A 23,914-nucleotide genomic window follows, 5' to 3' on the forward strand; every position below is an offset into this window, starting at 1 on the left:
CTCTAATTGTAAAAAGAAATAAGTTTTTTAAAGTTTCCGGTTATTCATATTTATAGTTCAAGTGAGTATTTTAATTGTGGTTTTGTGGTTCTGCCTGTGTAAGTCTTACGTTACAAAACAAGGTTGTCTTTTGTCTCTTCTCTCCTAAGATTTGTAGAGTAGCACTGAAATAACGGAGGATAGCTGTCATTTCAGTTATTCAGTGTCAAATAATTAGCGCAAGAAAGTAATCTGGAATCAGTTGTTTTATATTTCATTGCTTCCAAGTGAAGAGCGGGAGTTTAATGAGGTGTAGGCAAGGATGAATCACAGACAAGAGGCACATCCTGCTGTGGAAGCAGGTAAATAGTGAGAGCTAGCAGTACTTTTTTCTTCATAATCTCTAAAATACAACTATTGCATTGCTTCCTAAACACTATTGCTACGAAGCCATCCCATAGTTCTCATTTCATCAGCCAGTTACAGTTTCGTGTGGTGGTCTTAAAAAATTAATATTATTAGATTTACATGCAATGCTGAAACAAATTGTGCTTGATGACCTCTTTGCAAAATAACCCTTAGTTATCTTTTATAAAAAAGAAAAATAAAATTACAATTCTGTAATGTGGTAGGTCAAGTTTTATACAGCATTTTTGTTAGTCACATGAAAGGCAAAAAAGGCTAAAAGCATGCTGAAAGCCATCATCTTGGATGACATTCAATGAAATACTTGAAAATTATAGAAGCTTTAGCTTAATATTGCCTTTAGATTTTGTTAGTAAATGACATTTACTATCAAGTTTGAGAAGAATAAGTTGTACTTTCTTCTCTTTTCATAATAGTATGTTTAAAATAATATGTATTAATAAGTATCCATTTAAAAAGAAAAAACCTTAAAAAGGGGAATGCTGACATTTGATTTAAGTGTGTCTGCACTATTCTGCTCCTCAGCAGTAAAAGAGCACTTGAAAATTTAGATGCCCTGATTTAGGGCTTGCTGTTTTGTTTTTTTTTTTTTCCTTTTTTATTTGATAACTAAAGTAACTTCACTACAGTGCATTAATAACTTCATTATGTACTACACTAGTAAAAATATCACTTCCAATAAGATACAGATTTTTGTCTGTACATTGAAGAATTACTTTTAAAAAAAGTGAGTGCTGTAGACAGGCCACAAAATGTACAATGGATGACTTGTGCTGTTCCATTCAAACTAGTGATAGTACAGTAGTTGAGTAAGCAGGTGTTTAGAAAATATCCCTGCTGAACTGCAGATGTCTCTGGCTCAGATTAACTTCATAAGGTTAGAGAAACAATAAGTAATTCAATGTGGCATGTTAAATTCAGTGTGTCAGTGCTGGTTGATTGAACAATTAATATTGTGTATCCTTCAGTTCTGGAAATGTTTCAGTAAATAAATTATTATGCTATATGTAAAAGGTGAAACAATTGAATGTTGGATGAGAAAAATGTATAAACTTAGTGTAATTTAAATGCACATTGCAACATGCTATTATGCTTTATGTTAAGCAAACATAATGACAAATGAGTTCTCTAACTTTATTTTTTGAGAGAAGCTAAGAGTTAAAAAGAGAAGGATCAAGTGAGGTGGATGAGGACAAGGAATCTCTTTTCAGAACTGGAGAAGGCACTCTGGTTGCCTCTGTGCATCCTTAGGTTTATTTAAAAAAAAAAGATAATAATAATAATATATGTTTTTTTTAAATTTATTTTTTATTTTTTTCTGAAAATGAAGATACCAAAGCAATATGCTGCCTATTCATTGCTTTCTTTACCTCAATGAAAAGTAAACCCCTTCTAAAAGTATTTTTTAGCAGAGCTATACATGGGGTTAGAAACTTGTGCATGCTCAAATATATGCTTGACTTGCTCTTTGAAGATCTGGAGTAATATTTGACTATATCTGTGCTGAAGTATCATTTGTATTCTGTACATGCAAGCAGATTCTGAGAAAGTTGTGCCCATGGAATGCTTTCTCCTGACATTAATACTGTCTAAATTCTCTTGAAAAAATCCAGGAAGGCCTAGTATACGCAAGCAGTGGTATATGGAAACCTAAATACAAAAAGAAACATTTTGTGTTGTCTGTAAGTTACTTTCCTAGTAATACAAACCATTAGGAGTATTCTTTTCTTCTTTCTGTTGTTTTTTGTTGTTGCTGCTGTTTTTGTTTCTAACACAGCTTTGCAAGTGATCTCTGGGGTTTCTTTTGCCCATCTGGAATGGAAGTCTTAACCTAGAAAGGAAAACTTAATATGTTTGGCTGAAAAATGAGTATGACAGTGATTAACATTCTGCTTTAGGGAATGAAGACACTCAGGAAGGACAGTTTGCTTAATAATAATCATCATAAACTAGTAATGGTTTGGATACTCATGCTTCCAAATCAGGTAGGGAACAGCAATTCTACTGTAAAAGTACCACTCTTCTTAGATGGAGATTTTAATACTGAGAAGGGACATTGCTGGTCAGAAAACATTACAGGATTTTAGGAAATCACAAAAGTTTCAAGTTCTTTTGTACAGTGCCTAAGTAGTGCCACAGCATTCTCTCCTCCATGGACAAGCATTCATGAAAATGCTGATATATGTGGATCACACACACATGATTGTCTGACCTTTAATAACACTTTTAAAAAGAGTGCAAAGCTTTCACAGTATGCGTCTATATTATACAGTAGAAGTAATTCTTCTGTTGGCAATGTTGGCAACACCTCTATTGGAATAGCAATATTTATGTTTGCAAATGTAATGATATTGAACTAAAACAAGCATGTGATATTAATGTAATTCAAAGCAGAAGGAAAGTGATAAGTATTTGCCTTTCATAGTGTGAAGATTCAAAACCAGACTAAATATCTTACATGCAACTAGAAGTTCAATCAAAAAACAACAAAAACAACAACAAAACAACAACAAAACAACAACAACAGAACACTTAAGATTTGATTCTAGTTGCTAAGTTACATAACAAGAAGAAATAGAAATTGTTGTAAGGCTTCTAGAGCATTACTGGAATATCAGACCTTATAAATTCAGAAAACACTGTTGACGTCCACTGGATAATGTTTAAGTGTAAAGGTGCTCGTATATTCCAAGAAAATAATAGTTGAAATTATTACTACAAAACTATCATGTCTGTACATTCCTTCATTTGTATTTGGCTTTATTTTCCATCCTGTTATTGAAGAAAAGCCAACTGTATTAGTTCCCTCCAAGGGGGAGGACACTGCAGGGCACACAGAAGAGCTGTAGCAGTTCTTCAGCAAGCTTGTGTTACAGCTTGAAAGATTAGCACAGTGGAATGGCAAAAGAGGCAAATAGGTAAAGAATGCTCACCTATCTCCCAAGATCTAGGATTCTAGGGTAAAACTGCACAAGGGAGGGATCTCCAACCAGAGATTTTTCCCCAGTGGCAGTCAGCCCTTAAATGTGGTCTAAAAGAGGTTCATCCAGGCTTAACCCCTTCCAGTCACGCAGATGAAGTGCCTTCACCTGTGCTCCCAGGGCTGAGCTAGTCCTTTCCCCAGGTGATCAATCAGTTAGTTGTTAAGGCCAGTTAATACAGCAGTTTCCATACAGATTATTTCCCTAATCTCTCTTTATCATGAGTTTCATGTGTGTGTCTGTCTTGATTTAGACAAGCAATGGTGGCTTTTTTATTACCCAGAACAGACATAAAGTCCAACCCAATAAACAGGAGAATGTGTCCTTGGGATACTTTATAGCACAAATACATAGGCTGCTCTGAATGTAATGCCTTCCATTCATTTCTGTGAAAATTACAGAAGATACAAAGAGCACAACACTAATTGATAGAGCAAATTCTCAGCTACATAACACTATTCTTCTGCACAGTGACCACCATTAGCTGTGCATTTTCACCAGCAATAAACAAGAGCCTGAATGCCACTCATAAGTATTTGTACCAGTGGAGGTAACTCACTGTTTGGGCTCCATAAAAATTCAGCAAGCATCTATAAATGTCAGTGGGTGCCATTTTTCTTCTGCATTCAGGAATTCAGCAACACCTTTGTTTCATACGAACTTCCATGTCAGACTGCCAATCTGTCAGACTGCCCCTCTGCTGCTGTCTCTCAAATGGCAACATGATGTACTAGAATATTTGTGGGAAGATTCAACCTTTACAGATATACCACTGATACCCACCTGTGACGTTGTGGGCCAACATAGTAAGTTAGGAGGCATTTCTTTCAGCACAGCCATCATATCTACTGTTTTATTCCTCTGTAAGATCTTGTTTTTCACCTAGCTAGCAATCATTTTCTTGCTTCCTTCTTCATTTGAAACTGGCTTAAACTCAAATCTATTGGTTTAAATGAAGATTAATCCCAACATGAATCTCTCTAGTACTATTTTGCATGGATTTTCTATAGTAAAATAACTCTTAATGAGGGCTCCAGAGGCCACATCTGTCTTTTCCTGCAGTTTTCTTGTTGGTTTTTTGTTTGTTTGTTTGTTTGTTTTTTTAGTAAGTAGAAGTAAGAAAAGATCATTGAATGATGGTATTATTATTTGAGTTGACATTTATCTCTGTTTCATTAGTACCATCAAGTCAATCTGTTAAGCTGCTTCTTCTTCCCACTTGTTAGTTCATTTAGACAGTAGTTTGTCTACTATCTCTTTGCTGAAGCTTTTCTAATGCGCTAAATAGTTTCTTCTCTTATGTTTGATGTAATGAAACGTTGTCTTCTCCTGGTCCTTTAAAAAAATACTATGCATCATCTATTCCTTTAAGTGAGCATTTTACAGAAAGAAACATAGATTTTTGTAAACGAAAGCATTTCATAGTAAAAAAGCATTTATTAGGCAAAAGTATGTTAACAAACAAGGAATGGTGCAAAAGCATCAGTACCATAGTACCAATATCATTGTGGGAAACATGCATAAAGTTTGCTTGAAGAATGTTAATTTCAAGTTTGAAATAAAAAGTACAAGTAGGAATGTTGTTTAAAGCAAAATCTATAATCTAACAATGTAAAGTCTAAAATGCTATTTTTGCGAACTACTTTGGACAAAAAATACAATTTTGTCCAAAACAAGGACATCAATTTCAAACCAAAGGTGAGAGTTTCTTGTTTATTTGTTTTTGTTTTTCTTAGAGATGTTGTAAATAAACCACTAGTAATTTTGTTGTGCTAATTACTGCTCTGCTTTGGTTTCAGTGTTCCTTGTGACTTTTTTTATTGTGAGCTAAAAAAAAATGGCCTTTTGCAAGAACAGATTCTTTTAGATGAACTGTCTTGAAATTGTCAGGTGGTAAAAAGACTGAGCATTAGGATATGTATTTTGAAGTCATTCTTCTTAATATATGCTAGTATTCCTGGCGAGTGTGCTTTCTGTTCTGCCAGTTCTGCTAGGTGTTTTAATTTCCTGGCATCTGGACAGTAACAATTAGAATCTCTGAATCATTTAGGTTGGAAAAGACCTTTAAGGTTGTCTCGTAAGGTGCAAAATAAGAAGGATGTAATTATATATGTCCTTTTTAGTAGTAATGGACCAGTTACAGCATTGTTCTTCAGTAGTCTGTATGTCAGAATGTGATGAGTGGGAGGGACTATCCTGTTAAATAGGATAGGCTTTGTTAATTGCTTTGAGAGTTTCTTTGAAAAGGTCTTCCAGTGCAAATTGTGAATACTTGTGTTCATTTACAGTTAAGTGAAATAAATTTAATTTATATGCTTGCTCAAAACATGTTAGAAACTAAGAGGGAAGCAATTAGAGCAGGACTGTATCATAAAACAGAGCAACGCTGATATTTCCTTCTTTTATATGACTCAGGTCTGCAGAGTATCAGATATTCAAGTATCATGAATGGTACATATTTGTAGTCCATACTGACATTTTAATTGCCATATATGGTTGGGATTTGATGTATGCAGTTCTAGTTGTTTGTTTTTTCTTTAACTGTTGTTGTTTAGAGAGATATCATTTTTATACCTAAGTTATGTGGGGAAATTATAGACCAACTCCTGATGCTTTTAATTGGAAGACACTGTGCAATACCAAAAGGAAGAAAATAGTATTTTTAGACTTTTCTGTAACTAAGATGATCTGTAGATAAGAATGTAATCCAACATTAAGGTTCCTATTTTAATTAAAAATAAACATCTGCATTTCTGGGAGAAACTAGTCTTGCTTTTCTTCCCTTTAGTTGTATCTCCACTGAATTTGTGTAATAAAATATGCTTTTCTTATAGGGTTAGAGCAAAAGCAAGGAATAATGTTTATTTTCTAGTTCATCAGCTTCACTAATTACTTGCGTAGTACAGGAGGCCAGTCATTTTCTGAATGCCATGCATCTACAGAAACAGTCTACTTGATTAGAAACCCACTGGAGTTGCTAAATCTCTCCAAGGCCATCAATTGAAGAATTTTATGTGTAACAGCAGAGCATCGGGTAAGAGTGCCCAATCAAAACAGTGACAAGCACATTGTTTGTGAACTGTTTAATCATCAGCAAAGGTGGATGCAAGAATTCATCTGTTATGAACTGTGTCTCATCCATATTTATTCTGATGAAAGAAACTGTATCTGATAAATGAAACCTAGCTGTTATGTTAAAGTTTGTCTTTTCTCTCACTAATGCTCAGTGTTCTTCATACATTTTTGATGCTGATAATTTGTTAGTAGTCAAGTTTTATATTACTTTGATTTATTAAGTTACTTATTTCGGGGACTCTCAACTCTGAAAACAAATACAGCAGCCTTTTATCACAGCCAGATGTGCTTTACTTTTGCTTTTTGCAGTCTTTCTGTGTTAGATGATCTGGAAAATGTTTAAGAATTGCATGGTCTAGTGATATATATATATCACTATATATATATATATATATATATATATATATATCTGGCTTTAGAAGAAAGAGAGAGATGATATGAACTGTGTTTTCCTTTACCTTCCAATCAGATGATAAAAAAGACTGTAGTAAGCTGCTGTAATAGCATGCATAAGAATCTGTTCATCAGCAACTCTGCATTTGACAGAGTTGCATTACTCTTTCTTAAGGCTGGCACAGGTCAGTGAATAGTCAAATAAAATTAAACTGTATGAGTTACTCAGTAAGAAATTATTATTTTGATCATGAATAAGCAGGTGACATTTTGTAGTAGTGAAGTCTGAATAGTAGACCTGTAAGCATGCATTCCAATTCAGATTTTAATGTGTACTGTTGTGGTAATTTTAAATGAATTCTTCTCAGTAGCATCATTAAATCCCCCAAGGCAATGTAGTTTAAACTGGGCTAACACCTTCTGTGGTGACACTGGAATAAAACCTTATGCCTTTGAGTTCATGAACTTGTTCTTTTCATCAGCCTTACTAGCTTAAAATCTGTTAATTGTCTTAAATTTCTGAGGTCATCAATCTGAAACTTAGTCATAAATTTACTAGAATATGAATTTTAACACCATTGCATTGATCTTCCAGGGTCAAAGTATTTTCTATGCAGATTTAAAAAAAAAAAAAAAAAAAAAAAAAAACTGCAGGGGAAAGCATATTAAAACAAGCTTTATAAATTCTTAATTCTCATTTCTTGAGATCTATTTAGAACTATGCAGGCTTTATGTCATTACAATTTATCGTGCAAACTTAGGCTACATACTTCTTGTGTCCTTCTTGTTCTGAGGGCGTCAGGAACTAGTGTTCCAGATGGGATCTTGAAAAAGCAGAGTAGAGGGGAAGAATAACCTCCCTCAACCTAGTGGTCATGCTTTCCTTGATGCTACCCAGGATACAATTGGTTTTCTGGGCTGCTAGCACACATTACTGGCTCAAGTTGAATCTTGCATCAACCAACACCACCAAATCCTTCTCCTCAGGCCTGTTCTCAGGCTGTTCTTCAGCCAGCCTGTATCTATGCTTGGGTTTGCCCCTACTCAGCTGCAGGACCATGCGCGTGGCCTTCTTGAGCATCACAGGGTTTATATGGGCCCACCTCTGAAACCTGTCCAGGTCCCTCTAGGTAGCATTCCTTCCCTCTAGCATACCAACAGCACCACTCAGCTTGATGCTATCTGCAAACTTGCTGAGGGTGCACTTGATCCCACTGTCCATGTTGCCTACAAAGATGTTAAATAACACCAATCCCAGTACTGATCTTTGAGGAATGCCACCCATCACTGGTCTCTAGCTGTGCTGTTGACTGCAACTCTCTGAACGCAACTATCCATCCAGTTTCTTATGCAGCACATGGTCCATCCATCAATTCAATTTCTCTCTTGTTTTTTTACCAGGATATTATGCGGGACAGTATTGAGTGCTCTGCATAAATCCGGATTGATGATGTCAGTGCTCTTGCTTTGTCCACTGACTTTGTTATTTCATCATAAAAGGACTTTACCTGTGCAGACTTCTACATTATGTGAAATTTGTTTTTATAGTTTCAAAAATAATAAATAGGGCTCTGCTGTTGCTAAAGTGCTAGCTGTGACTGGTCTTAGAAATTTAACAAGCTATTAGTTGATATCCTTTCTTCCTGTGTATGGGACAGAAGGGGGTCTCAATTAAAAATAATGAAGTAGGCAGTCTCTTAAGAAGATGAAAACCATTTTAAATTGAATTTAACTTTTTACTAATTGCAGTTTTTCAGATAAACTATGAAATTTACTTTTGTGTATTTACTAGTTGCATTTATATTTGTAGAACAATAGGACGATGTAATTTTTCATTTCCTCCCTGTTTGGTTTGAACAGTGCACGCAGGAATTTATGATTATATCCTTTGCTTTACTCTGAATAACACAGATAACTGCTTTAAGTTCACACTCACAGAATCATAGAATGGCCTGGGTTGAAAAGGGCCATAATGATCATCTAATTTCAACCCCCCTGCTATGAGCAGAGTTTAGTTTTATAATATCTTTGTAAGTTTTTTGATTCTTGGTATCTTCTGTTACATGGATATGTTGAAAATACTGACACAGATACTCTTGAACAAGAAATAGAAAACACTATGTTGTATGTCTGAAGGATTATTATTTTACCTCTTCAGTTACCTTTATGATCTTCATAAGAAGACAAATAGCAAAATATAGGGCCAGTATTTTTCAGCTTTGAAAAAGAATGAAATGAAATAAAAGTAATGATATAGGTAAATAAATCTTGGGGCAGTAAGTATGCAGTCTTACTTGTTTCAGAAGATTGACCTTTTTCACCTCATTGACTTTATTTAAATATAAAAAGAAAAAAAAAAAAAAATGAAAAATCCTTACTGAAATCTCTTAATTAGTCCAAATCAAAATTTTCTCTCTGCCAGTAAGCAGTAATGATTTCTTCTCTGTCTTCTGTTTTGTTTTTGTCATTTTGAATTTCCATACATCATTGCTACAGGGGAGAAAAGAAATTGAATAATAGTTATGGAAATAATATTTTAAAATAAAATAGTGAATATATGCATACAAAATGAATTCCAGTAAGTACACAAACTTTGGAGTTGTAAAAGGAGTGCATATTAGAAACATTTTTCTACTAAAAAACTGTGCAAGAAAAAACATGTTGGCGATCACTACTTAAATGAATTTATTCAGTTTTTACAGGTCGTTCAGAAATATTTGTTGCAAAAATTAAATTATCGTGTTTTAAGCATCTGTAATGTAATCTAGACCTATAATTTGTTCTGATTCTCATCTATCAGTGTAATTTTCTGTATGTGTTAACTTGGTATCACAAGAAAGACCTAAACGTATTAGTTAGGTGCATCTTGAAAGGATCCCAGTTCACCTAATCTTAAATCTTAGGGCTAGACTAACCATGTTTCAAGTACAAGTGGGATACTACCACTTGCTTATATAGCAAATTCTAGAATTCGAAAACCAAAGTAGCTGTAATCAGAAGATAAAGAACTATGATATACCCTCATGAAAACAGATAATTCATGGTGAATCCCAGTTTCTTGGAAACTGGATCTCACAGGTCTGTACAGTTAAACTGTTTATTAAAAACTATTTATTTACCTGTTTCTTAAAGAATTTGAACAAAGTTTTTTAGACTTTTTCTAGCTTTTCTTAGATGTTAAAAAAAAAAAAATAATAATAATAATCAAAAAATCTCACAACTAGCTTGAAATCTAACCGGTATCTACTGTTTCTGTTTGTAAACTCAAACAGGACATTTTTTGCTGCAATTAATTTTTCAAAGAAATAATATGGTAATGTTTACTTGTGATCTAGTTTGTTAATTACAGAATTCCCAATAAATTTTCCTGCTTCCTTATGCTTGGCAAAATTTAGAACAGATCATGTTTTAAGTTTGTTCTCCAAGTATTACAGTGATTTCCTTTTTCTTTTCTCACTCCAAAAACAAAAAAAAATATGATTAATGCCTCACAGGACAGTTGTTCTCTGATCTTATAGATTTGCTATGGTATTTTATAAATCACTTGCTATTTGTAGTGAAGTTACCATCAGTACCAATTCTCTATACTAATTTCCCTTTTTTTTTTTTTTTTTTTTTTTTTTTTTTTTTTTTTTCATGTGAGAAGTGATGTTTCACCTTAGCTTCCAGAACTATTGCCTGCTGGACAATTGCCTGATGGGTTATACCTAAACATGCTAAATTAATTTTCTTCTTTCTTATATTTCTTTTTCTTTCCTGTGTTGTGTCTTCATATATTTCTCAGTTGTGCTGATGCTGATTAAATATACATGCAAGTTAATACTATATTTAAATTGCACTTCTAAATGCAGTCTATCCATTTATCAGGACACTTGTAATGGTCTGCTATAGCATCCTTGTTGCTCTGCATGCCATCCCCAGAGCAGACACATGCTATATAGCAGTCAGGGGCAGAGAATTCCAGAGAAATTACTGAGGTCAGAATTAAATAATCAGAGGTTTGTAAATTAATACAGGACTTCGGTGCATCTTCATTAGTAGAAAATATATACAGACAGTCCATTTCCATTCACACTGTACATTTTCCATTCTGTGACTGCCCAGATGACTTTTCAGTCAGTTCAATAAACTGTCTGATATGACTTTTAAGTATTTAAAACTTGCGTATTTTGTAGCCTGACTACATACAGAGACTCAACCTACTATGTGTAAGTGCTCTTAGTGAAAATCCAAACTTGAAGGCTTCAGTATCCTTTTCCATGCATCAAAATAAACGAACAGAGATTTCAGCATAAAGATAATTTTGCCTCTAAGCATTGATGTTTTGATTGACTGTAATGAACAAGGATCTTGGAACAGTCTGTGCTGTTACCATACAATTATTATACTAGCACTTTGGAAATACTCTAAAAGTAATAACCATCACTTCTTATTTTTTTTAAGTGCCTGATTATATTTTTGAATAAGCAGTCACCTTCTTTCATCTCTTATGTAAGTGTATCTCAAACAAACAAGCAAACAAACAAAAAAAACAAAAAACAAAGAACAAAAAAAAAATACACAGAAACAAAAGAACAAAAGAACACCCTCAACGTAACAGTGAAGAATTTGAAATGAAAAAAGGAGACTCAGAAGCAGTGAAGGCACAAAGTAGGTGGATTGATGGAAAGCTTTTCTGATATGCAAGCTAATTATGTGCATATCAGCATCAATATTTACGAACTACTGAAGATACCTCTTATGGAAAGCTCTCTGCAAAGGAAGATTTTCACTCTTTGCAAAACCAGTATATTTCAAAGGTAGCATTCTTTGCAAATTATAACGACAAGTAAAAAGTTTGTGAGATGAAAAATCAGTGGTTTTCAAATGATAGAATTTAAGCTGTTTATACTTCTGTTTTAATGTGTTTATTTACTAGTAAGCAGAATGGAAAACAATCAGAATGGAAATGTAGTGTTTAATTTGGTTTAGCGCAAATAAGAATTTGAAACTCACAGAGCTTCCTGTGTTGCCTCAACTTTTATCCCTAAATTATTAGATAAAAATTACTTCTGTACCCCAGCAAATCTTACTTGAAATTGCTATGATTTGAGTGGGAATGCCAAATGAGCAATACATAATATTATGACATAATCAGGTTGGTGAGTTTATTTTGTCTCTAAGTAGAGCTAATAAACATTACATCAATGTTTGTATTAAAAATTAAGACATAAATTTTCTCTCTCTTTTCCAAGAGAATGTCTTAAGCAAACTTACTGTGATGTTCAGGACTTGAAGTTAAACTGCAGGCATTCCAGGTGGACGAAGCTAGACTTGCGCAGAGTTGTTTATCTCAGAACAAGGTAGCATGGGGCAGCTGATACCATGAATCTGTAGAAGGCAGTGGCTGTCAGTTTGGAATTTCATTGGAATTTTTGCCTCTCAATCTGTGTGAGCAGTGTAATAGGCCAGTTTCAGCTGATCTTGGACTCAGTAAGGGCTTCTGTCACTCCTGACTCTGACAAAGTCTTGTCCTTCCTGTAAGTGTGGTTGTCTGGTTTCTGCTGGGCCTGTTCAGCCCTTACCTTTTCTCTCTTCTAAGCACTGTTGCATTAGATGACTTCAGTGACACAAAGTAGTTGTGACTTTTTAAAGTCAAGCATGTGGTGTGTTTGGATTCCTCTACAGCTCACTTAGTATATTTCTCTACAAAAAGTACTTAGTATGAGCATTTGGGAATGGCAGGATTAAGTGTTTGGTCCTGTTTGCCCACAGAGTCCTTTGTCTATGCATATTATTATTTTTGTTAATTTTATGTACCTCATTTACTTTGATAACTGTACAAGAAATTATATTGATTAGATAAACGTTACCTTAGGATTGTTCTAAACTGTTAGCAAAAGATATGATTCTCAAAATTTCATTTTTGTCTTTGTATTTTTCTCCAGCATGTTTGAATTTTACAGATGTCTAATATTTCATTTATAGCACAGCAGTAGCCTTGAAGCAATAGTTGGCCAAACTTCTTTTTCGCTGCCAGTTGCTGTTATTTATTTTCAGCTATGGTGTGTATTTAAGGGAAAAAAAAGAAGTGATCTAACCTGAAATCTTCAGCCTGTTATTATTTAACATCAACGTTCTATATTATTTTGCTGAGAAGAAAAAACACAATAAAAATTCAAATGTCTTCCTGCTAAGTAGTGAAATTGAAGTTGTAGAAAGAAAATATGCTGTGCTGAACAGTAGGAATGCTGATTTTTGCCAAGATTGTGCTTTTTTTATCATCTCGCTGAGGCAAGTCTGTTTTTGAGAGAACTGTGTAAAAGAAAACTGACTAGAAAACGTTTGCAACTCTTCTCATTTTAGAAGGCTGTCTATATTCTGAATCATTGTTAATACGTTACATTGGGTCAAATTGTTTGCTTTTCTTTTCAACAATGAGCTTGGATGTGCTAGCCAAGCAGTATATGGAATGGTGTCATCAAACTCTGTAACAGTTAATTAAAAGATTAAAATGAAAACTTAGTAAGAAACAGACATTATATATTCTGATTTTTTATTTATTTATTTATTTATTTTCCCTTTTCCAAAGGGTATATAATTGGAAGAAGTGATTATGTTCAAAAAACTTCTTTGACATAAGCACCCATCTTGTTTAATTGCTTAGTTAGGTACTTGCAAGAACGTTAATTTAAAAAGTTTTGTTCTGAATGCGATATATGTGACTTGGTTGAGAATCGTTTTACTGGGGTTGTGGTTTTTTTTTTGGTTTGTTTGTTTGTTTGTTTGTTTTTAAACTTTAATGTTGTGAAATTCTGTGCCATCTAGAAGATTTCTTTTACATGATAGAAGCTTCCTTCTCTCTCAGCCCAAGTAGTCAGATAAGGCAGTGAGTTTTCTAACTTACTTCAGAGACTAAACTAGGCACAGACCTAATTATGTGGTGGTTTGCAGTCACTCACAGCAGATGAGTTAACTACAGATTCATCAGAATTCAGCTGGATTTTAAAGCCTAGGCTATTTAAGCACAGAAAATTTATATGCCAATCAGCATGCCTTGATGAGATGTGCTGGCAGTACATCAGACTTACTTGTCATTCTTTGTGTAGGAGTTCTGCACAACTTTTTTGTTTATTCTGTATCTTAGAGGAATCTGGTGCTAGTGTTTGGTGCTCACAACCCTTTCTGTCTTGCATGTCCAAATATCCTAAGGCATGATCTAGGATCATAAAGACCTGTCAAGGACCATGTGCACAGGCTTCTCTGGCTCCAAGGTATCTTTGTAAATGACACAGGTCTTTGTAGGAATCAGCATCAATGAAACAATTAGAGGATGTGAGATAAGCTCCTCAAGTAAGGGCTATCACAATACTGCTATCTTTTGTGTGAAGTGCTAGCCATGCTTTTAGCTTGGCTGTCCACATAAAAATTTGTACAATATGCATTTGAAAACAACAAAGATGATCTATCCATGTGAATTTCTATTGCATAGGCAATTTCACTGAGATGATGAAGGGTGAGTAGGCAGGATAATGCTGCTGCCATTGCACTGGAATCCTCTGTAAGAGGAATGCTACGAATTGGAAACATTTCAGAAGAGGACATATTAGTAACATTTCAGAACAGGGAACGTATTGTTCCGTAGCTGCTTCTGCTTGATTTTACCAGTTTTCTGATTGTTCAACTTATTTCTGAACAAATTTGCTTGCGTATTTAAAGTGTGGCTCAAGTTACATATTTGTCATGCACCAGATTTCAGCTGTTTTAGAGAACTCTGGTTAGAAACAAATTGATCATTTAAATATATATATTAAATATTTATATTTGTGTATATACTTATCATAGAATCCTTAGAGTTGGAAGGGATCTTTGAAGGTCATCTGCTCCACCTCCCCTGCAATAAACAGACATCCACAGCTCGATCAGGTGGCTCAGAGTCTGGTCCAGCCTGACCTTGAATGTCTCCAGGGACAGGAGATCCACTACATCACCACATCTCTGGGGCATTTATATATATTTCTGTGTGTGTTTGTGTACATATAAATGTTTATTTATTTAAATATTTATATAATATACAAGATAACAGTAGGGAGGCGTTACAGTAGTAGACTGCATTGAAGAAGTGCCACATCCTGCAAATGAAATACTGTTTGTATTGTCTAAATTCATAAGTAACTTATGTACCATTCAGAATAGGAATAAATCAGTTTCATTAACTACACTGAGATATATCTAGTATATGGTCTCACTCCAATTTATAGGAGGAATGCAAGGTTCCTTCATATATGTATACCCAGCATGAGATTGAGAAACAAAGGTTCAAATGTTGGTCTGACCAGTTTATTACAAATCTTAATAAGGGAGATGGGGAAAGGGAGGACAGATGCTATTACGGTGTAGGGTGATGGGGAAGAGAAGGGAAGGCAGGCAGTAGTAAAGATAGGAAATAGAAGCAAGGAGTCTTTGTAGGGAGCAAGAGGGAGGTAGTTACCACCATGGATCCAGTGAGGTTTGTAGTTCAATCATTGATCTTAAGTAGTGGTGGGTCGTCAGGCACTGTTGTTCCATTGATGATGATGGTGACCACGGCAACAATTTCTAGTGGTAGTACCAGGGATGCCCAACTGCATCTTGTTTTTCACAGGACTTGATGGTATCATTCCCTAATTTTCCCATACCAAGCTGAAGCTATTTAGTCCCAGGACAGATCTTCCGCCAGTAAACATTCCTGAAAACTCTCTTCTAGAGGCAAACAGCTCTGAAGGAAGGTACTTTCAAATGCCTACAAAGTGATGTTGATTGTCATAGTTAGCAACCATCACTTGCCTCCTCCATAAATCATCACTAGAAATACCTCAGGAAGCAAGTTTTGAGCCAGAAAACAAAGAAGGGCTCTCACATATGTGAACTTGAGATAGTTATGTTTGTTTGTTGTTGCTGGGCTTCATTGTTGTGGGTTTTTTTGTTTGTTTGTTTTTTGGTTGGTTGTTTTTTTGTTTTTTTTATTATTTTAAATTACAGAAGTCTAACATTGGTAGCCACAGCACTGAGACTGGCATATCAGAGATAAGTATCCTGACCCTTCAAGAACAGCACCTTGGTGTGCAGTGGTGCTCAGGTGCAATTTACTTCAGGTGCTCTACTTGCTTTTGGTGTTTTCCATCTCTTTGTGGAAATAAAGTAGAGTAGATAGCAGTAAGATGCTGTGTTTTTTGCACACTCTTGCAGTTAAACCAAGTTATGCTCCCAGATAGCTTAGTTTCTTGTCAACTTTGATATTTACTTCAGTCCTCTTTCTGGTGTAACTGTTTCTGTTGACTCCCCAAATTCCAAAGGCAAGTCTACTATTTGTTCTCTTTTTTTTTTCTTTTTTTTCCCTCTTTGTATTTTTTTGGAGTCATATCAAATTTCATCATTTTGTTGCTCTTAGAAAATGCATATTTACCTAATTTTAACTGCATTTTCTTCTATTGCAAGTGCTGAATGTTTCTGAACAATATAAACTTTCATTGTTGACTTATCCATGTGAAATGCTTTAACCTTCTCTTTTATCAAATATTATTTAAGTAGTGTTTTCCTTTAGTTTTCATTTAATTTCACTAGTTTAATTCTTTATCTGATATCTAAAAATTTGAGGATGAAATTCTGAACTAACTGGAGCCAGTAAGAACACTTTTATTTATTTAATGTATTATGGGGAAAAAAAAAAAAAAAAAAAGTTGGAAACTAACTTAAATCATACTGTACAGTGTCATGCTCTGTCCACTGTTGCCTACACCAAGCTGTCCCTCTATGTAAGCAAGCTCCAGCACTATCCTGCCTTCCTAGTGACAGATCTGAAGAGTTCGTATTTCTGAGTAGAATGAGTTGAGATGGATTGGATTAGATGATCTTATTGATCTTTTCCAACTTTAATGATTCTATGATTTTATAACACACATGTAATGTACTTACTGGTAATGTCAAAGTCATAGACCACTTCCACGCCATCACAGTCTATTTAATTTTGAATATTTATGCAGAACTGTAAAGGAACATATTTCTAATCTGCACCCGGGATTGTCATCCTTACTACAGACTTGCATGTCCCTGTTGAGTACAAAACTCAAAAACAGACAGAATGTTACTATAAAGCAACATAAGCCCTTATGCAATAATAAAACGCAAAGGAATGTACTTGAGACATTACCTCTCATTTATTGCAAAGCAAGCTTATGTTTGAATGAGTCAGGTAAACAATCACTATTTTTTATGTTAAAGTAAATTAGGGAAGTTACAAAACTCATCAGATACACAGTATAAAGTAAGTTTAACAGCGTAAGTTTGAGCACTCTGAGTGTGTTTGATTCTGTACAGATGTGTCTCTGTCCTAATAAGGGTGATAAGGATTAGTTGTGCTCATTTAAAATAAAAAAAAAGTATGCTCTTAGCTGAGAAGCTAGGAATGCCTAGGCATTATACAAGAATGGTACCCTTTATGTATGAATGTTTTATTAGCTATAGTAGTATGCTTTACTAGCTATACTGTGCTTTATTATGAACTACAGCAAAAGGATTGGGGAGTATAATGAAAGGTAGGAGAATAAAAACTGTGAGTTTTACTTGTGTGGAAGTAGCCAGCACATGTCTCTCTCTGCCTAGCTTCTGGCAACATGGGCAATGATCCTGAGCATGGATACCCCTAGAGGTCAAGTGATTCTACTCCATGTCATGCAAATGTGTGTCATGCACAAAGATCTTAATGTATTCCTGCAGTGTTCTCTATTACAGTCATTTTTCCTGAAAGTCTTCCTTAGATAAGCCAGATATAGCCCTGGAAAGACACATGGGAACTGGGGTGTCAACTGTATCATTTTTGTGGCATATAAATGTAATAGAAATCAAGTAAAATATATTTCATAGAAGTCGGGATGATGGCTTATTTCCATGGCTTTACAGCAGTATTTTAATCCTGAATTCTGCTGAGATTTCAAAACATTTATTTTTCCAGCATAAAAAGAATGTGGCACTGTGAGAAATGTCTTTTAGTGGAATTTCTGTTGATCTCTTATTTGCCAAGTAAATTGCATAAGGAATAGATTACAATACATAAAATTTTAAGAGTATCTTTCATAGTGTCTGTCATCATGAACTCATGAACTTTGAAAGGACTGTGATCATCTAATATAAGGAGGGAAAAAAAAAATGAAAAAAATATAAAAGCTAAATAGTGCAAATTGCAGTATATTTAAATAATGGAGACCTTCTTCTAAATTCCATAGCATCTGCATACTGGTACAGGATAACTGTATTTGTCTAGGCTTAACAACCCATGTTGTTGCAATAGCCTAATGTGATATAAAATGGTCAGCATATTAAATTAGAAAAAAAGTGAGAATACTAAACCTTTTAATAATAATAGAAAAATAATACAATATCTTGCAAGATCACAGATCTGGTAGGCATTTGTCCACTTCTATGAAATATAAATGCAAGAGGCTTCATTGATTACTATTAATACAAAATCTCTGATATCATTATATTTGCTTTTCTGGGTGATTTATTTGTATTAACCTGTGGCATTTTGCCTTAATGACTGAGAAAATGATGAAGTAGATCTCTTTGCTTTGACAAGAAGACATTTATTGTAAGTGACGTATACTGCAAATGTATCTCTTTTGGAGGAGAAAAGGTCAGCAAGCAGTGAATGATCTTTAAATAAGTGTGTTTATATGTTTGCACTATATGTTATTATTACTGTATGTGTATATATATATATATATATATATATATACACACACATATATATAGATATACACACACACACACACACACACATAGTATGTATAGTAATAAAATCCCTAGACTGATGAAGATAACTTGTAAAGCTAATGTTTTCCTGCTAAGTGATGTGTATGTTTTTTTGTAGAATTAGAGAATCAGAAAGGCTGAAAAAGACATTCAAGATCACATAGTCCAACCATCTGTCTACCACCAGTATTTCCTCGCTAAACCACGTCCCTTAGTACCAGATCTAAATGTTTCTTGAACATCTCCAGGGACAGTTACTCAGCCATCTCTCTAGGCAGCTTATTCCACTGCCTGACCACTCTTTTGTAGTTTTTCCTAACATTCAAACTGAAGATCTCCTGATGCAACTTGAGGCCAGTCCGATTGTTACGCAGGAGAAGAGGCTGAGCCCCACCTCACCACAACTTTCTTTCAGGTCATTATAGAAACCAGTAAATCTCCCCTGAGTCTTCTCCAGACTAAACAGTCTCGGTTCCCTGAGCTGCTTCCTGTAAGATTTGTGCTCCAGACCCCTCACCAGCTTTCTTGCCCTTCTCTGGACATGCTCCAGGGCTTCAGTGTCTTTTTCTAGCAAGGAGCCCAAAAGTGAACAGGATACTCAAGGTGCAGCCTTAGCTGAGCAGAGTACAGAGGAACAATCACTTCTCAACTCCTGCTGGCAACACTGTTTCAGATACAGGCCAGGATGCCGTTGACTTTCTTGGCTCCCTGGACACAATGCTGGTTCATGTTTACCTACAACCATTTCTTCCATTTCTTCCACACAGAAGAAGCTTTGATTGCCAAATGCTTTTTTTCATGTCATAAATAGTATATTTTTCTACGTAGTTTTCATAGGCTTACAATACATATATTTTTTATGTTGTACTTTATTCTTTCCAACTTGAAAATTCACCGTAATAGTGCTTAGAAAGTAAGAACAGAAGACAATTTTCACATTTTTTGAAGTGTTTTGAGTTTAGTTAAACCAGCCAAAGATTGATAAGGAAAAGAAGGAGAACAGTAACATTCATAACAGAGTTGACACCCTAGTTTCTTTCTCAGACAGAATACAGCAACAGTTTCTCTATGACCCAGTATTTATTTATTTTTGTTAGCCTCAAAGAGAGTATTTGCCCTCATTAAGATTTTGCCAGAGCTGGTATTCTCCAGCACAAAATTGTTTCATAATGAAAGAGCTTTCTTTTTTCTTCTTCTTCTTTTTTTTTTTTTTTTTTTTTTTTTTAAATTCAGTTACAAAAAGAATCATTGAGTACTTGACCTGATTCATTTCAGCTACTTCAGGTAGAGTACTGTATCTCTGATGTGATATGGGGTAACCATTTTATGGACCGAGTACTTTCCTATGCCTTTGGCACATTAGAGAAATGCTTGTGTTTTTTCAGTACCAGAGGAGATGCATTCTTTTGCTCCTGTAATGCAGGCAGCGACCCCTTGTTTATTCTATTTTGAGCCATTTCCAGCTGATTCATATACAACAAATCAGTGATGACAGTATTTTCCAGTTGGAGTCAAGGATCCCAACAGAAGACTTTATAACTGATGTGTATATGTGTGCACACAGTCATACAGCGCAGAAAAGTTTTAATAACAAAACAGGATCAGTATCGATTACTCACTGTATATAGCTGAAAAAATATTCTCGTCTTGTATTATTATACTCTGCAACAGGAATAAATGTCTGTTACCCTTTATCATCTCCCTTCATGCTGATTTTCAGTCAGCCTGAATTGCCACACGCTCATCTGACTTTGGGAATAGCCAGGAAACATCTTTTGAGTACTACTGCACAAGCACAATAACGCTTTGTGTTGCCAAGCTTGATGCTAACAAGTGCAATATCCATGCTTAGCAAAAGAAGCAAACGAGACTAAAAAAAAAAATAGTGTGCTATCTTTTTTTTTCATACAAACATGTTTATGTTTCTGATTAAATGAAATTTTCTGTAATATATTGTAGAATTAGATTTAATATATTGCACTTCTTACGACATCAAAAGTTAAGCTTGTCTAGAATGCTATATTTCTGATAAGCCCACATTGATATCAATTAAATTTACATAATAGTAAATAGATTAATCCAGGCCACTGTAATGGATTATTTCACTAAATATTTTCAAACAAATTTTAGCTTCCAGCAAATTTTATCTTGCATGGTTTTTCTTATGCAAAGAAAATGCAAATTTTTGCATACGGTTTGTTGTTGTTGTTGTTGCTGTTGTCGTCGTTGTTTTTAATAAGGAATAGAAATACCAATTCAGAGCCTTCAAAAATGTATTTCAAAAAAATATTTGCAAGTGGCACTGCACATATGAGAAAGTTTCACTGGACCTGTTTCAACAGCAGTCAATTTGGAATTTATTATATTTTCATTCGAATTACAGGATTAAATGACTGCTTGTAATGAATAAAACTCATTTTCTAGTAATTTGAAGGAAAGGCAGAGTTTCTTGTGTGGTTCAGGTAATAAGAATGTTGTTGTGTTACTTAGGGGGCTGAAGAAGATTCAGTGCAGCAATGAATAAGTACAAGGGATTAGAACTGCATAATATCCAAGGGCTCCTCATTTAGGGAAAATGGGAATTAATTATTTGAAATGTTTATTTTTGAAACAGGTCTATCTAGAATCATAGATCTGGTCTGATTTACACTGTCTCTGTATTGTGCAAATTGTTATATTGTGATCAGTGTTCACAAAGGTAGTGAACTTAAATTCAAATCAGTTATAACTAATGAATGAACTGAATACCTGGCTTGTTTAAACTACTGCTTACTTTGGTAGAAATGTAGTAAGGTAGAGCAGTTGTGTATCTGTCTCAGTGTGTCTGATCTCTAGCTTATCTGCCTTAAGTAAGATCTTTTTGCTGTATTTATACACCTACTAAAGCTTCTAATTTTTGATGTGTGAAGCAGACTACTTGCTTAAACTACTTTTAAAAATTTAACGTCATAATTTATTAAAACAAAACAAAACAAAAAAACAAAAAAAAACAGCAAACAAAAACAAACAGAAATACCAGGCATCTCATAGCACTGCCTACATCTTTTAAATATGCCCTCAGTTTTGTTTAGCCTTATTCTTTGAGAGGAAATAACTAGTAAAGATGTCTTAAGAGGGGAAATCAAGAAAACTTTAATGACCTGTGGGGCTTAGCTGCAAAGTAATCATCATCATCATAAGTACTTTGTGCTGTAGATGTATTTCTACCCTAATAAACAAGTGTGATGTAAATTTTCATTATAGTGATAGTGTTAATTCCTTTGTTGGGACTATGATCTTGAAATCTTGTACACAATGAAGTTTCACAATATGTAGGGAATAGCAAAGTTGAATTAATTCCTAAATAAAATTAGTATGCATTGCACTTCAATGATTTGTCTTTGTTTTGTTTCTCTAATCAAAATCTCAGTTAATTTCAGCCTTGTTCTCAGCCTCCCCCACATTAGTTCCATTGTCTTGACTTGCATCATTTATAGCATCTGGCTTCTTGTTAATCTGTCCTTTGGACCTTTACATCAAACAGCAAATTAATTACAGGAAAAGAAATCCCAATAGTACTTCTACGCTTGGAGGTTTTCACAGTTATTAAGAAGTGAATGCTTCTGATTCTCATCAGAAAGGAGAAGTGGAACATAGGAGAGGATGAAACATGTACTTCACCGATACCTTTGGCTAGAAGTAGGTATCAGTCAGTTACCCTCTACTTCCATTTTCTAACTCCTCCAGTCTTTTGCTCTAGAGTTAAAATAGGACAAAAAGCAATTGAAAAGATTTTTAAGAAGTAGTACAAGATGTGTGTTTCTTTTTAAGGGATGTGTAGTATTAATGCCTTTTTCAAGTTGCAGAAGCATATTTAAGTTTATTAGAAGGACCGCTGGCATCCTTAATGTTATCAGTATAGTCTTGTTATTAAGGTGCCACACTATGTAATCCACACTTGTGAGACTGCATCTTGAGTATTGTGTTCAGTTTTGGGCTCCTTGCAAGAAGAAAGATATTGAAGCCCTGGAGCACGTCCAGAGAAGGGCAAGAAGGCTGGTGAGGGGTCTGGAACACAAGTCTTACAGGAAGCGGCTGGAGGAACTAAGACTGTTCAGTCTGGAGGAGACTTGGGAGACTTTACTGGTCTCCACAACAACCTGAAAGGAAGTTGTGCTGAGGTGAGGGTCAGCCTCTTCTCACAGGTGATAGAACAAGAGGGAATGGTCTCAAGTTGTACCAGAGGATGTTCGAGTTGGATACAAGGGGAAAATTTCTTCTCAGGATGAAGGGTGAGGCACTGGCATAGACTGCCCAGGGAGATTTTGTAGTCACCATCCCTGGAGGGGTTCAAGAAATGTGTGCATATGGCAGTAAGGGGTAGCATTAGCAGGCACGATGGGGACTATGTACTTGTACTAGATGAACTTAAAGATCTTTTCCAATATTTTGATTATATAATTCTGTATTCAATTCTTTATTTTTTATTGAACATTATTAACTTTTTCATTTTGCTTTCTTTTTTTCTTTTTTCTTTTTTCTTTCTTTTTCTTTTTTTTTTTTTTTTTTTTTAACAACATAAAAACACAAACAGCATTAAAACAACACTAGCTACTGTGGTGGGGAAAGGAGATGGAGACAGGGGAGTTGCTGTGTGGTCTAAACATGAAGATACACACTTCTACTGAAATACTGCATTCAGATGATTTGCTGGTTCGGTCTATCTTTGCTGTCTTCGATTGCTTATTTCCCCATTTGTACGTTTTCCTTGAATGAAAATTTATTATCTCCCTGACTATCTTTTCAAGATACATATCATCTCTGGCTTTCTGATGCTTTTTACTCTCTAACTAAGTATCTTGTGTAGTCCATGTTTTCAATAGTGTGTAGATCATGAACAAAGGTAGTGCCTTGTCCAGCTTTTAAGAGAAAATTGAATATAGTTAAGTAAACTGTTTTGCAGCAATATCTTTTCTCCATTTTTGTACCTTACTGTTATCACTGATTAAGAGCTCAGTCCAGCATTATTCCAAGGTTGTTTTGAGAGTCCTGCTGTGATTCTGATTCTTTAATATTTGTCTCTGGTTCTGAGCTGAATATGAAATTTAGTGGCTTAGCTTTTGAACAGGAAATTTAATTTACAACTTGTCAGCTTGCTTACAAAACAAGTACCAGTGCAGAGGATTGTCCTAAATATATATGCAGCCTCTCTCTTTTGTTTGTTGTTCACTTCTTCATTCCCATGAAGCGTGGAAATAGACAAAAAACATTTTCAAAATCTAAATTCATAGCTGTCACTTTTGGCCATATCC

General features: G+C 34.8%; 1 protein-coding gene across 5 annotated transcripts in view; it reads left to right on the top strand.

Moving 5' to 3' along the window:
- The window catches only part of GBE1 (1,4-alpha-glucan branching enzyme 1), a 142,856-nt gene that overhangs the window by 85,880 nt on the left and 33,062 nt on the right, over nucleotides 1-23,914 (top strand). The gene's annotated exons all lie outside the window — the stretch shown is intronic.

Source organism: Coturnix japonica, chromosome 1, assembly GCF_054131305.1.
Source record: "Coturnix japonica strain WE chromosome 1, WE-NBRP24, whole genome shotgun sequence".
Lineage (NCBI taxonomy): Eukaryota > Metazoa > Chordata > Aves > Galliformes > Phasianidae > Coturnix > Coturnix japonica.